Here is an 11,787-nt window from a genome sequence, read left to right as displayed (position 1 = left end):
TATTTTTTTTAGTAAATAATAATATTTATTAGAATACACACGAAAATAGTAATAATAGTGTTTTAAACCGGATTTATAATAAATTGCATAATCAGAGTACAACTATAAAATGGCTTAACCTATCAAAAAAATTACTACAAAAAAAAAAAAAAAAAATATATATATATATATATATATATATATATATATATCACAATCTATCAAATTTGGTCCTTAATTTCAAGTGTGTTAGATGGTATGTGTATTGCCATATCCATATGGAATTAAAATTTAAAAAAAACAAAAAAAAAACAAAAAAAAACCGTTTATTGTTTTGAAGCTGGGATTGTAAAATTCCCACAATAGTGTTATGGAAAACTTCAATATTTTCAATATCCCTTTAATTATAGCAAAATAACATGGGTATTAAAACGAAATTAATGTGCCTTTGGACCAAAAAAAAATTTTAATTCAAATTTTCCGTTTAACTCACGAAAAACAATAGCACAAGGGACAAAGTACATATCACGGAAATTTAATGGAGAAACTGCTATATTCTAAGGTAAAAGGAACTACAGGTTTTTGTTAGTCAACCGATGCTTTCGGTGTTTTTCTAAATTTTTAAAAAACAAAAACAATTCTTTTTTGTTTGTTTGTGTTTTTAACTAAGATATTTATGGTTCAAAATTCTTTTTCTCAACTATTGATTTTTTTTTTAACACTATTTTTATTTTATATTTCATGCTGAAAAGTTAAATTTGTACCCCCCCCCCTCTTTTTGTGGTTAATATATTCTGATGACAGTCTGCCTAGGTAATTGACAAAAAATAATGTGTTCATGTAATCAATAGTGGACATAAAGTGTCCATCATTTTTACTTGCACAAATAAGTATGCAGTGAAATTGAGTATAAAATTAGATGCTATCCTATAATTTTATGAATAGTATTATAAGTACTACAAGTTTTACTGTATTGATCTTACAAACAAAATTGTTACCAATTAGAAATAGACAATTCAAAATTCAGTTATAAAATAGTTGAAATCTTTGTAAATTTCATTAAGTAAAACTTGTAATATTTTTATCATCTTTTTTTTTAATTTTATTGTTTAAGTAATCCTAGGAACATAATATATTGGCAACAAAACTTAGGTAATATTAGTTCTAATATGTGGCCACTACTTTTTTTTTTTTTTTTTTTTCTTTTTCACCAAATAACAACTTACAATTTGTCGTGAAATTGCAGTAATATAACATTTCTCTTATCGATCAGCTAAACTTCACTGGGTCATCGTTTTGCTAAAATATTCTAGGAAGGAGCGGACACCTTGCACGCCTACTCCACTCTACTTAAAAACAAAAACGCAAAAAATACTTGTGTTGAGTCCCCACGCCTCTGTGTGAAATTACAGTGCCTATTCCTTAATTAAGGAGGGAATTAATGTTTCAAGAGGGCTTCTAGCTTTCACGATCAGTACTGCAATTCCATTTCACAAATAAGTAAGTTTTCACTTTTGCACACACCCATCTCATTTATTTCTCTCATATTATTCCCTCTTTGAAATGAAAAATACGCATCAAATGGTTTTCTTCTTCTCTAATTTATCTTTCCATTTAATTTTTTTTCTTCAGTCTTAATTGATAGTACTTTTTTTATAAAAAAAAAAAATCTATTTTGTGTTTCAAGATTTACCGGTATATTTTCAGCAGCTTTCATGAGTACCCAAAAAGATTGGTCATCATGTCCTTCAACAGCAACATGGAAATATGACGCTTTCCTCAGTTTCAGAGGCAATTTTGTACAAAGTGGATCCATCTGATATACGGATACAAAGGAACACAGTTCGAGCCTTTGTTAAACATGAAATCCGTTTTAAGAAGAATCTAAAGGAGGTGCAAAGGTGGAAAGATGCTTTGAAAGAAGTTGCCAATATCTCTGGATGGCATTTACAAAATAGGTAATTTAATTTAACATATTTCTTTATTTAAAATGTTTCAAACAACTCTTCCTACAGCATTACGCATATGATTTTATTTTATTTTTGAGATAAGCATCAAGAATACTAATAACAGTACATCAAATTTTTATTTATAATACATCTAACAACAAGAATTAAGCATTTCTCCCAAAAATTTTGGAACTAATGAGTAGTCCAGCTCAATATAAGTTGATTTTTTATTGTTTTTTTTTTAATATTTAAATATCAATGAAAGAGTAAAAAATTCTGAGAATTGAATAAATTTGAAATTTTTATTATTTTAAACTAGGACAACAGTTTTTAATGTTACTAAAATATTGTATATATGCATTTTAGAAACTTTGTGGACGTTGTTATTGTAATTGTCACAATGCAACAAACTTTAGAATCACATCGTAGTTAGTGAATGTTCCTAAATTCAAACTATGAGGAGCTTGATCATAACTTACTTTTATGAGAAATTTATTTGGAAATGCAAAATTTCCTCTAATCTGATTAAACTATCTTCATTAGAAACCTATGATGCTTGTACCTATATGTTAATAGATGTGAAACCACCAACTATTTAAGATGCTCTCACAGGAGACAATCTTCATAGCTAAAAGCATTAAGTACCATTTTGTTTGTGTTAGGATCTTAGAGCGTTGGCTGATTCAATGTCAAATTTTGATGTATTTAAATCTTTCAATTTCATTGTATCTTGTATTTTGGGGGTTTTATTGGTATTGAGTTAGTGAGTGGAGGGAGGCATGTGCTGAAGTTGAAGCTGAAGTCTGCAGAATTCTGCTTCTCCAAAAATGAATGTGTCAAGCAAAAGTGTGGTACAAAATCAAGATTTGAAAAACCATTGCACAGAGAATTTGCCCCTTACTTCACTCGTACAAAAATTGATTACCTCTAAGTCATTGTCTTTCTTCTTACTCTTAGTTTTGTTGGTTGCTGCATCATCTTTTTTCCTTTCCTTTGGCATATGCTTGAACTTATGTTTGATTTAATTTTAAATTCTAAATCGTATATTGCTAGCTGCAGCTTGTCTTCATTATTGGCACTTATTACAACAAAAGAATCATTAAAGATTGTTGAACTTCTTGTCCTTTTTTCTTAATCAATTATATTTTTTCTTAAAGTTTTGCTGATTGCTGCACTATATTTTTTTCTTTCCTTTGGACACTTTTACTTAATTAAGTTTAACTTCAAAATATAATTTTACTAGCTGTGCTTTAGCTTCATTATTGGCACTTATTCCAGCTCTCATCTGGTCTGTTTCCTTGATCAAAAAACACATAGTAGTACACCTAGTTAATTTAATATGCGTATTATTAGATCTTATGGATTGGTTCAATTTGTAAAAGAATCATCCCCATTCTTGAAGCTACTCTTTTAATCCCAAAAAAAAGAAAAAGAAAAAATAGTTTTATAAAATAAACAATGATTAGGGTAATTTTGGTTCAGTGATTTGTGTTGGTTGCCCCATTGATGTAGGATTGTTGGACTTGTTCATGAGGAGAAACTGTCACATGGCCAAGAGAGAAGACAAGTGCATGCACGTATGCTTCTGATTTTCACTCGATCTAATAGATTGCAGGGTAAAATCTGCACTCTTGTTCATGTATAGATCACAATTAGAATGATTAGTTTGGAAAGACATAGCATCTAGCTTCCTCATAGAAGATTTTCTATGGTTTTGTAATAACCTTCAACCAAAGAAAATGCACTTTATCTGTTTAAGAGTTCAGCTGATTTTTCTATCCTTGTTTCTTTTTCTTTGAAAATTTTATTATTTTAATGTAGGATAGCAATTATAAAAGTTATTAAAATCATTTGTATTAGCATGTTTGAGGACATCGTTACTGTAATTCTCATAATACAACAAACTTTAGAATCAAATCTCAGTTAGTGAATGTTCAAATTTCAAACAATAGGAGCTTGATCATAACGTACTTTTATGAGTAATTATGTGGATATGCAAATCATTGACCAAATCATTCAACCGAGTTCTTGATATATCCAAATATCATCAACATTGTACATAATTGATTGATCCATAGGCCATAGCATCAGTTATGTTTTTGGTAATTTGCTTAAGCTATCTTCATTAGGAACCTAAGCTTGTTCATAGACGTGCAGTAACCAACTATATAAAAAGCTCTCGCAAGAGACAATCTTCAAGGTAAAAAACATTTGATTCCAATTTTATCTATTACCAAAACAATGCTATGAACAACTATATATTACTCGATTGTTGGACATGTTACGATGAATCAATGATCTACCATAATAGAGCATTGAATAGTAAGTATATTTGAATGGCCTTAGCCATGAAATCATGATACATGTTATTGTCTTATGTAATGCCTGTGTAGGAACATTGGTGAGACCTTAATAATATTGCAATCCCTTCTTTCTCTACTTTTTGTTGCTAGATATTCCTCCCCCCCCCCCCCCCCCCCCACCCCGGGTTTCCTTATTCTTTTAAAACATTTAGGAGTTTCATAAATTTTTTTTTTAATTTTATTTATATATATATATATATATATATATATATCAGTGTAGTTTGAAAGAAAATGGGTGCTGCGACATGAATTTCCTCATTAATCTATAATATTAACAGTTTAAATTTCTTTTAACATGTAGCGGCTCTTTGATTATGTAAGTTTTTACCATAAGACTTTTGTGCTTTTGCCTCTTGATGTACTTGAAAGTTTCTCCACCTTTTTAGAAACTTTTGCTCTGAATTAAATTATTCATTGCAAGTTGTCCATGCCAATTTCAGATCATGGGCAGGCAAAGCTGACTGTGCCTATTTCACATGATGAAACAAACCAAGAGACCTATCTCCAAATCGTAACTTAATTAGGTTATAGCCTGTCAAAGAGACTCAAGTAGAATTAGAAGTAAAAGACAACAGTAGACAGTAGAGAATTCTGCCCATACAGCAGACTTAACTATAAATTGCTAATCATATCATCTGGTGCGTAAGCAACTGTGCTGACAAGGTTGAAAATTGGAGAAGGTAGTGATGCAGAAGACGCAAAAAGATTATTATTTAGTATTATTTATGTTTGCAAGTCAATTGTATTTTTATGTTTTAGGTCCTAGTAGTTTATTAGGCTATTAGTATTTTAATTTGGAAATAAGGTTATTTTTGTAATAAGGCAATTAGGGTTTCCTAGCCAATTAGAACTAGGATTTAGCAATCCTTTATAAGCAACCTATTGTACTCCTTGAGAAGATATTTGATATTTTGATAAATGAAAAAATGGCCATTTAGTTTCTTTTGGTCTGATGCTGACTCCAGGTCCACCCTAAGTGTTGACTCTTAGTGGTTTTCCCGCTTGGTGTTGACTCCAAGCAAGGCCTAGGTACTGACTTCTAGGTCATATCCCTTTATCTTATTGTTATTTCAATTTTGTTCTGGTTGTCCTACGTCAAGTAGCCTACTTGGATTGGTAAGGCTTCTTGTTCTAGTTTTTACCGTTGTTTTATTATATCTAGAATTTAAGTTCTCTCAAAAACTTTCTAATTTGTTTTGTTATTTAGACTGATGCATTATGTTTCATAGTGGCAAGATGCTACGCTTTAATAATCCAAGCAAGGCCTAGGTGACTTCTAGGTCATATCCCTTTATTTTATTGTTATTTCAATTTTGTTCTGGTTGTCCTGCGTCAGGTAGCCTACTTGGATTGGTAAGGCTTCTTGTTCTAGTTTTTACCGTTGTTTTATTATATCTAGAATTTAAGTTCTCTCAAAAACTTTCTAATTAGTTTTGTTATTTAGACTGATGCATTATGTTTCATAGTGGCAAGATGCTATGCTTTAATAATCATTCTTTTTTGAAGTATTTCCATTTTTTTGTATTATATTTTGGGATATCCTTAAGAAAGTCGAAACAATCTGCTTCTGTTAATAAGTATTTGAAGTTAGCTTCTTTGACTTGGAAACAGGACCTGGTTAGGGAGCTATACTCTCCTGAAGTGGCTGCTCAAATTTCAACTGATACACTGATATGGCCTCATGTAACACATGGACGATATTTGATCAAAATAGCCTACCAATTGCTGCATGCGTTGGAAGTAAGGGATCAGGTAATGGATTCTCATCAGAGTTTCATGGCTCTTAGATGGAGAAATCTGCGGAGCTTGTAGCTTTCTTTGAATATGTGTTTTTGTGTGGAAGTGTTGGCAAGAGTACATGGCCATTAAAACAGATTAGTGGAAATGAAACATAGTGGATTGTACTAAGTGTGCTTTGATTATTTATTGCCAAAGTGCAGTCTTGCTCGGTATGTATGGTTTGGGTCAGATTTGACCCATAGAACCAATTTCATTTTGTCCTTCCTCTTTGAAGCAATGGTTGGCTCAATAGATGGAGGATCCAGAATTTCATAAACTAGAATATTCTCTAGATTGTTTTTCATAATCTCTGCAATAAAGTGAAGTTTACAAGTGCAAAACAGTCTGCTTATGAAGTGCTAATGCTCTAAATCTTTTGTTTTGCAGGTATTCAAAAGCCTATGATATACAAGTGGTGGATCAAAGTAACTGCTGGAGAGTGAGTACCAGCACTAGTGTATCTAGTTGTGGAGGAGTTACTAACAGTTGAGGAGCACTAGCAGAGAGATTGCAAATGGATTGGTTTTGTCCCTATGCAGCAAAATCAAGTTTTGGCAGGAATAATTATTGTAGTCTGTTGTAGTTACTGCCATTTGAAACTGAATGGAAGCTCAATCCCTGACCGTTCAAAGTGCATTAACAAAGGCTGATTGAAGACCACTAGTGCATGGAAGTTGGAAAACGCTAGTGGTTCATATATGCTGTGCTTGGGGGAGTCACTGCAAAGGCAATGGCCCTGCTACTCTCGCTTCAAAGTCTTATGAACATCTTTTGGGGCTTGTAACTTTACTACCAGCCAACTCTTACTGCATTTTTGTACCAAAAAACCAAAGGCAGAAAAAAGGCTATCTTTGCACCTTTTTTGGACTAATTTATGTCAAACGTCTGCATGCAATTTATTAACATTTTAAGATAGGAATTAAAATTTCTCGTACTTGTTCAAAGTTTTGGTATACTTTGATTGTTGTTTTTATTTTCTCCCACAATGCAAAATATTATATTTTTTCTTGACAGCATTTGTGTCTTATGAGTGGCATTAAAGAAATTTCCAATAGAAAAACTTGGCTCAAATTGGTTAAGAGGTTGCTGATGAGAAGATAAATAAATTAAGAATACCTTCTCATGTTTGGTAATGGAAGGAAGAAAATTGCATAATGAATTCAAATTTAAGAAGATCTAGTCTTTTCGGGCATATAATAATGAATTTCTACTCTGCAACATTGGTTTCAACCAGGGCTAGACGCAACATATATAGTGGTAGAGAATTCAATTACACACAAGCATGATAGGAAAGTTCATTAGTGACTGCCTTTTTTCTTTTATCTTTCTTTTTTAGCGAACACGACGAGCTTTCTCTTCCTGTCCTATCCCAAGCGATTTCTGGGCATTTGCAATACCTTCTGGATCTGCAATGCTACACATCAAATAAACTATATTATAAATCCAATATCAGCTAGCCTGTTACAGTCATCAATACATTAATGGAAGGAAAAATGTCAAAGGTTTGATCACATGACCTAATCCTCAATGAACTTGGAGGCAATCATATGTCCAAGATTAAATATTGATTGAGAGGTTCAGGTGCAATGTCAGCCAATTCTGAGCTTAAAAGTTTTACAAGGTAAAATACTTGATTGGACATTGAGAATCTCTATAAACCAATTATATTTTAATATCTATTTAGTAATTTGCTGGTCATATATTTAATTGAGATATAGACAGACAAATAACTATCTCCCTGAATTTATATTTCTGTCCAAAAAGATGTAGGAATCAAACCCATTAAAACTGTTATTTACAATGAAATTGTAGACTTGAAAACCCCAAATCCATTAAAAATGGTTCAGAAGCTTCACAAGCATACTCATTATGATGCAGATATACCACAACTCTAGGTTCAGTGAAAAGGGGAGGGGGCGGGGACTTAAAAGGAATCCTCAAAACTATTTAAGAGTGACGATGTTGTCTTGTTATATAGAAATTGTACTATTTCCATCTTCTCTGCTACCCATAAAATGTACAAAGAAATCAAAACTTACCAAAGAACTGAGTGAAAATGCGTGTGAAGAAGTTCAAGTTACGGGAAACATTGTAGGCCATGGCAGGTGGAAGAGGTTTCACGATGGTGTCAATACCGATTACTCGTTGAAGAAACTGCATATACAAAAGAAGTATTATATCTCAAACTCAATTATGAATGGATTTAGATGGCCCGCCCCCAAGGGGGAGGGACCTTAAGAAAATAGAGGAGTAAACCAAATAAACAAAGACGTAAACTAGTAAACTGTTAACCTCAAGCGGTGAATGACGCATAAGCTATAAAAATGTCAATTGACAGGAAAACAGAACATGCTATAATTTCAGTAATCTACAATCATGGAAGATTCAAATATATAACCTCACTTCATGAAACTGAGGCTTCAATCATATTAACAGCCAACCAATACTGTCAATAAAAAATAAAAAAAGGAATTCTGCCTGAAGAAAACAAAATAGCATAATTTCCAAATCAAATTGAATACATAAAAGACAAAGCATCTTACGACTTCCAGAACATGATAACGACTGACAGTCTCATCAGTAAACCTGGTCTCACTCTTTGCTGATGATGGGCCATTTTGGCAATATACACTTGCAGGAAATCCACCCTAGAAGATGCAACCTATAATGGTCTTCTAACACTATAATGGTCTCTCCCTCATTTATGCTAGTGGGTTAGAAGCCGAAACTCATTAAGTGGTCTCTCTATTGTGGACAGAAAAAAGTGCTGTCTTTTGCAGAAGACAAAGGGCATTGGATACAGCAAGTCCTGAAATTTTAGATACGGGAACACAAATCATCAAGAAACAAAAAGAAAAACCACAAAACAGAGACCTGGTAGTTACCTCGACAAGGGAATCATCAATCGTTGTCGTCTTGGAACTCTTCTGTGGCTTCCTCTTCGCCCCTCCATGCCGCCGATGACATCAACTTCTTCTTCTTCGCTGTTGTCATTGTCATTCAATTGCGTTTACAGAGAGAGGAGGTAGTGTTGACTCGGAATCGGTTACAGAAAGAGTCATTACCGCGAGATTTGTTTGGTCGTTACAGCTCCATCAGTGGCATTTTGGTAAACCTATTGTAACGCTTCTATCACACAAGCTTATATGAAAACCACAGTGGACTGAATGGACCGAATATGACCAAAGTCTACCAAATGGAACCGAATAGAACCAAAGTAGATTGAATAGGACCGAATGGACTAAAGTGCATAGAATAGACCCAATAAGAACAACGTGGACTGAATAGAGACCGAATAAGACCAAAGTGAGTTTAATTATTCAATAGTTTTTTTTTTTTGGAGAACTTATTATTCAACAGTTTGATTCATTAAGGGGGCATTTGGTATGGCATGATGTTACATTACGTCATAATATTACGTTATTGTACTCTTATGTTAATATAATCACAATATAAGAATACAACATTACATTGTTTAGGAAAGTGATGAGATTAAGATGATGTGATTAAGATGATGTGATATATTTTATAATTTTAAATTATAATAATATTAGAAAAAATAAAATAAACCAAAAACCTCAATTCTACATCATCGTAATGTGCGTCACATCAAGGGCACATCACAGCGAACCAAACGCCCCTAAATGTACGCTTAATAAGTCTCAATATAATTGTTTATATATATATTTTTTTTAAAAAGTCTATATATAATTTAAAATTCATGATATTTGAAACTTCCTAAATTTGCGCAAAAAAATATTTTGTTTTTTATTTTAGGGTCAAATACACAATTAGTCTTTAAACTTCATATAGTCTATAAACAATCTTGTATATTTTTATTCTAGTGTTGTTTATGTTCCTTTGTATCCATGTATCATGGCTCAAATCCGTCACCAAAGTCATAAATTTTTTTAGAAAAAAATAGAAATCCATAGAATTTTAAGATTTCATTTTTCTGTTTATAGAGAAATTCCTTATTATATATGTTGATGACGACAAACAATCAAGCTATCGTTTTAGTCTCTCATAATTATCTTCCATTTCGTTTAACATGGTTGAATAATTTTGGTCTTGTTTTTCTCACTACTCACTTTCACACCTACTTTGTTTAAACAATTGAGTTGTTGACCTCACTGCAAAACCAAAGATGTGCATACAAATTCCCAATCTTAAATTTAACAAGAAATTAATAGTGCAGTACCAGTGTTTACGATTTTGCTTTCTTTAATACATGATAAGCCCACCAAAACGGTTATTGTTTTGAATTTAACAACTCTTTATGTTAAATCACACCATTTTTCTAATTTAATGGCACGACAATGATGTTTTTGTTTTCAGCTAATTAAATCGCCAATTATGTATACACATAATTGGCGATTTAACTGAAAACAAAACATTGTCGTCATATATATATATAGCTTGTTCAATTTTTAAAAGAACAATCGATCAGGCTGATTGGAGAGAGATCCCTTATTCCCTTAATTATATCATATGTTGAAGATGAACTCTGCTCCCAGCTGTAAATTCATTTTAGTCCATCATGATTAATCTTCCTTTTTATTTTATGTAGTTGCATAGTTCTCAGTCATTGATCTTTTGCCACTTGAATTTGTTTAAACAATGAGTAGTTGACCTCACTGCAAACCAACCACTTGAATTTGATTAAACAATGAGTAGTTGACCTCACTGCAAACCAAGGAAGTACATGCTTGCACGCCACTCCTGACCTCTTTGATTCCAATGCCCATTTTTCTTTTTAACAATCAATTACGTAATGTATATTAACAAATTGGAATTTGAAGTTGGTTTTAGCAAAAAAGAGGGGCCCAAACTTACGTGGGTTTTTATTTTTTATTTTTTATTTTTTTTTTGGTGGCATAAATGCACTTTTAGTCTCTACATTTTGGCTTTTTTCCATTTTAGTCCTTACATTTTAATTTTACCACTTTTAGTCCCTAAACCAATTAACATGTGTTATTTTTGTTATTTCTGTCAGTCAACCGACGGAAATAGCTGAGGTGGCAGCCGAAGGAATTAAAATAATAATTAAAAATTCTATTTTGGCATTAAAAATTGCCACATCAGCATCTAAATTAATTTTAATTAAATAAAAAAATTAAAAACAAAATGAATTGAGATCTAAGAATATAAGAACTTGTTCTTCAATGTTCTTAAATCAAGAAATAAACCCAGCAACGACATCAAACCCAGAATCAAAGAGCAAACCCAGAATAAAAGAACATGAACATCAAACCTACAGGGAAAAAAAAAACATGAACATCACCAAATCAAAGAGCATGAACAAGAGCAAACACAGGAAAACCCACACGAAACCACACCCAAACCAAACCATCCAAAGAATAGAAACCCAGCAAAGCACCCAAATCATCCACTCCCAAACCAAACCATAATCAAAGAAATTTCGAATACCACGACAAGTTAATAACTTAAAAAACAAAAAGAAATTTCAAAATGTGAAATTCCCAGCAAATGCCAAAACCAAATCTCCAGCAAACCCCAAACCCCAAATGTCTAGAAACGATCACCGATCAGACCAACAACAACAATAAACCTTGCAATTCCAACCAACGAACCCAGTCGAACCCAGCACCTACCAACATCTCTTTCTCTAAACCCTAATCCGATCAAACCCAGTCAAACCCACCAACGATCACCGATCAAAGCCGAAGAGAAAGCCCAAATCCTAGCAAACCCAG

General features: G+C 32.5%; 2 long non-coding RNA genes across 4 annotated transcripts; one reads left to right on the top strand and one right to left on the bottom strand.

The window, feature by feature from the left end:
* The first annotated feature begins 1,239 nt into the window (after positions 1-1,239).
* Positions 1,240-7,014, top strand: LOC126700456 (uncharacterized). 3 transcript variants are annotated; one of them, XR_007647161.1, is made up of 5 exons: positions 1,240-1,479; positions 1,690-1,937; positions 3,441-3,505; positions 5,903-6,043; positions 6,458-7,014. It is a non-coding gene; the product is annotated as an uncharacterized LOC126700456 (long non-coding RNA). The 3 variants fall into 3 exon arrangements; XR_007647160.1 differs by having other exon boundaries at positions 1,687-1,937; positions 3,441-3,544; XR_007647159.1 differs by having other exon boundaries at positions 1,241-1,479; positions 3,441-3,544.
* A 238-nt stretch (positions 7,015-7,252) lies between these two features.
* On the bottom strand, positions 7,253-9,259 carry LOC126700471 (uncharacterized). The gene is made up of 4 exons (XR_007647185.1): positions 8,956-9,259; positions 8,614-8,879; positions 8,110-8,224; positions 7,253-7,484 (listed from the first exon to the last, which is right to left on the bottom strand). It is a non-coding gene; the product is annotated as an uncharacterized LOC126700471 (long non-coding RNA).
* Between the last annotated feature and the right edge of the window lie 2,528 nt (positions 9,260-11,787).

The sequence above is a fragment of the Quercus robur genome, chromosome 9, assembly GCF_932294415.1.
Source record: "Quercus robur chromosome 9, dhQueRobu3.1, whole genome shotgun sequence".
Lineage (NCBI taxonomy): Eukaryota > Viridiplantae > Streptophyta > Magnoliopsida > Fagales > Fagaceae > Quercus > Quercus robur.
The sequence above is the reverse complement of the archived record's forward strand: the minus strand, read 5'-3'. Positions and strand labels throughout refer to the sequence as shown.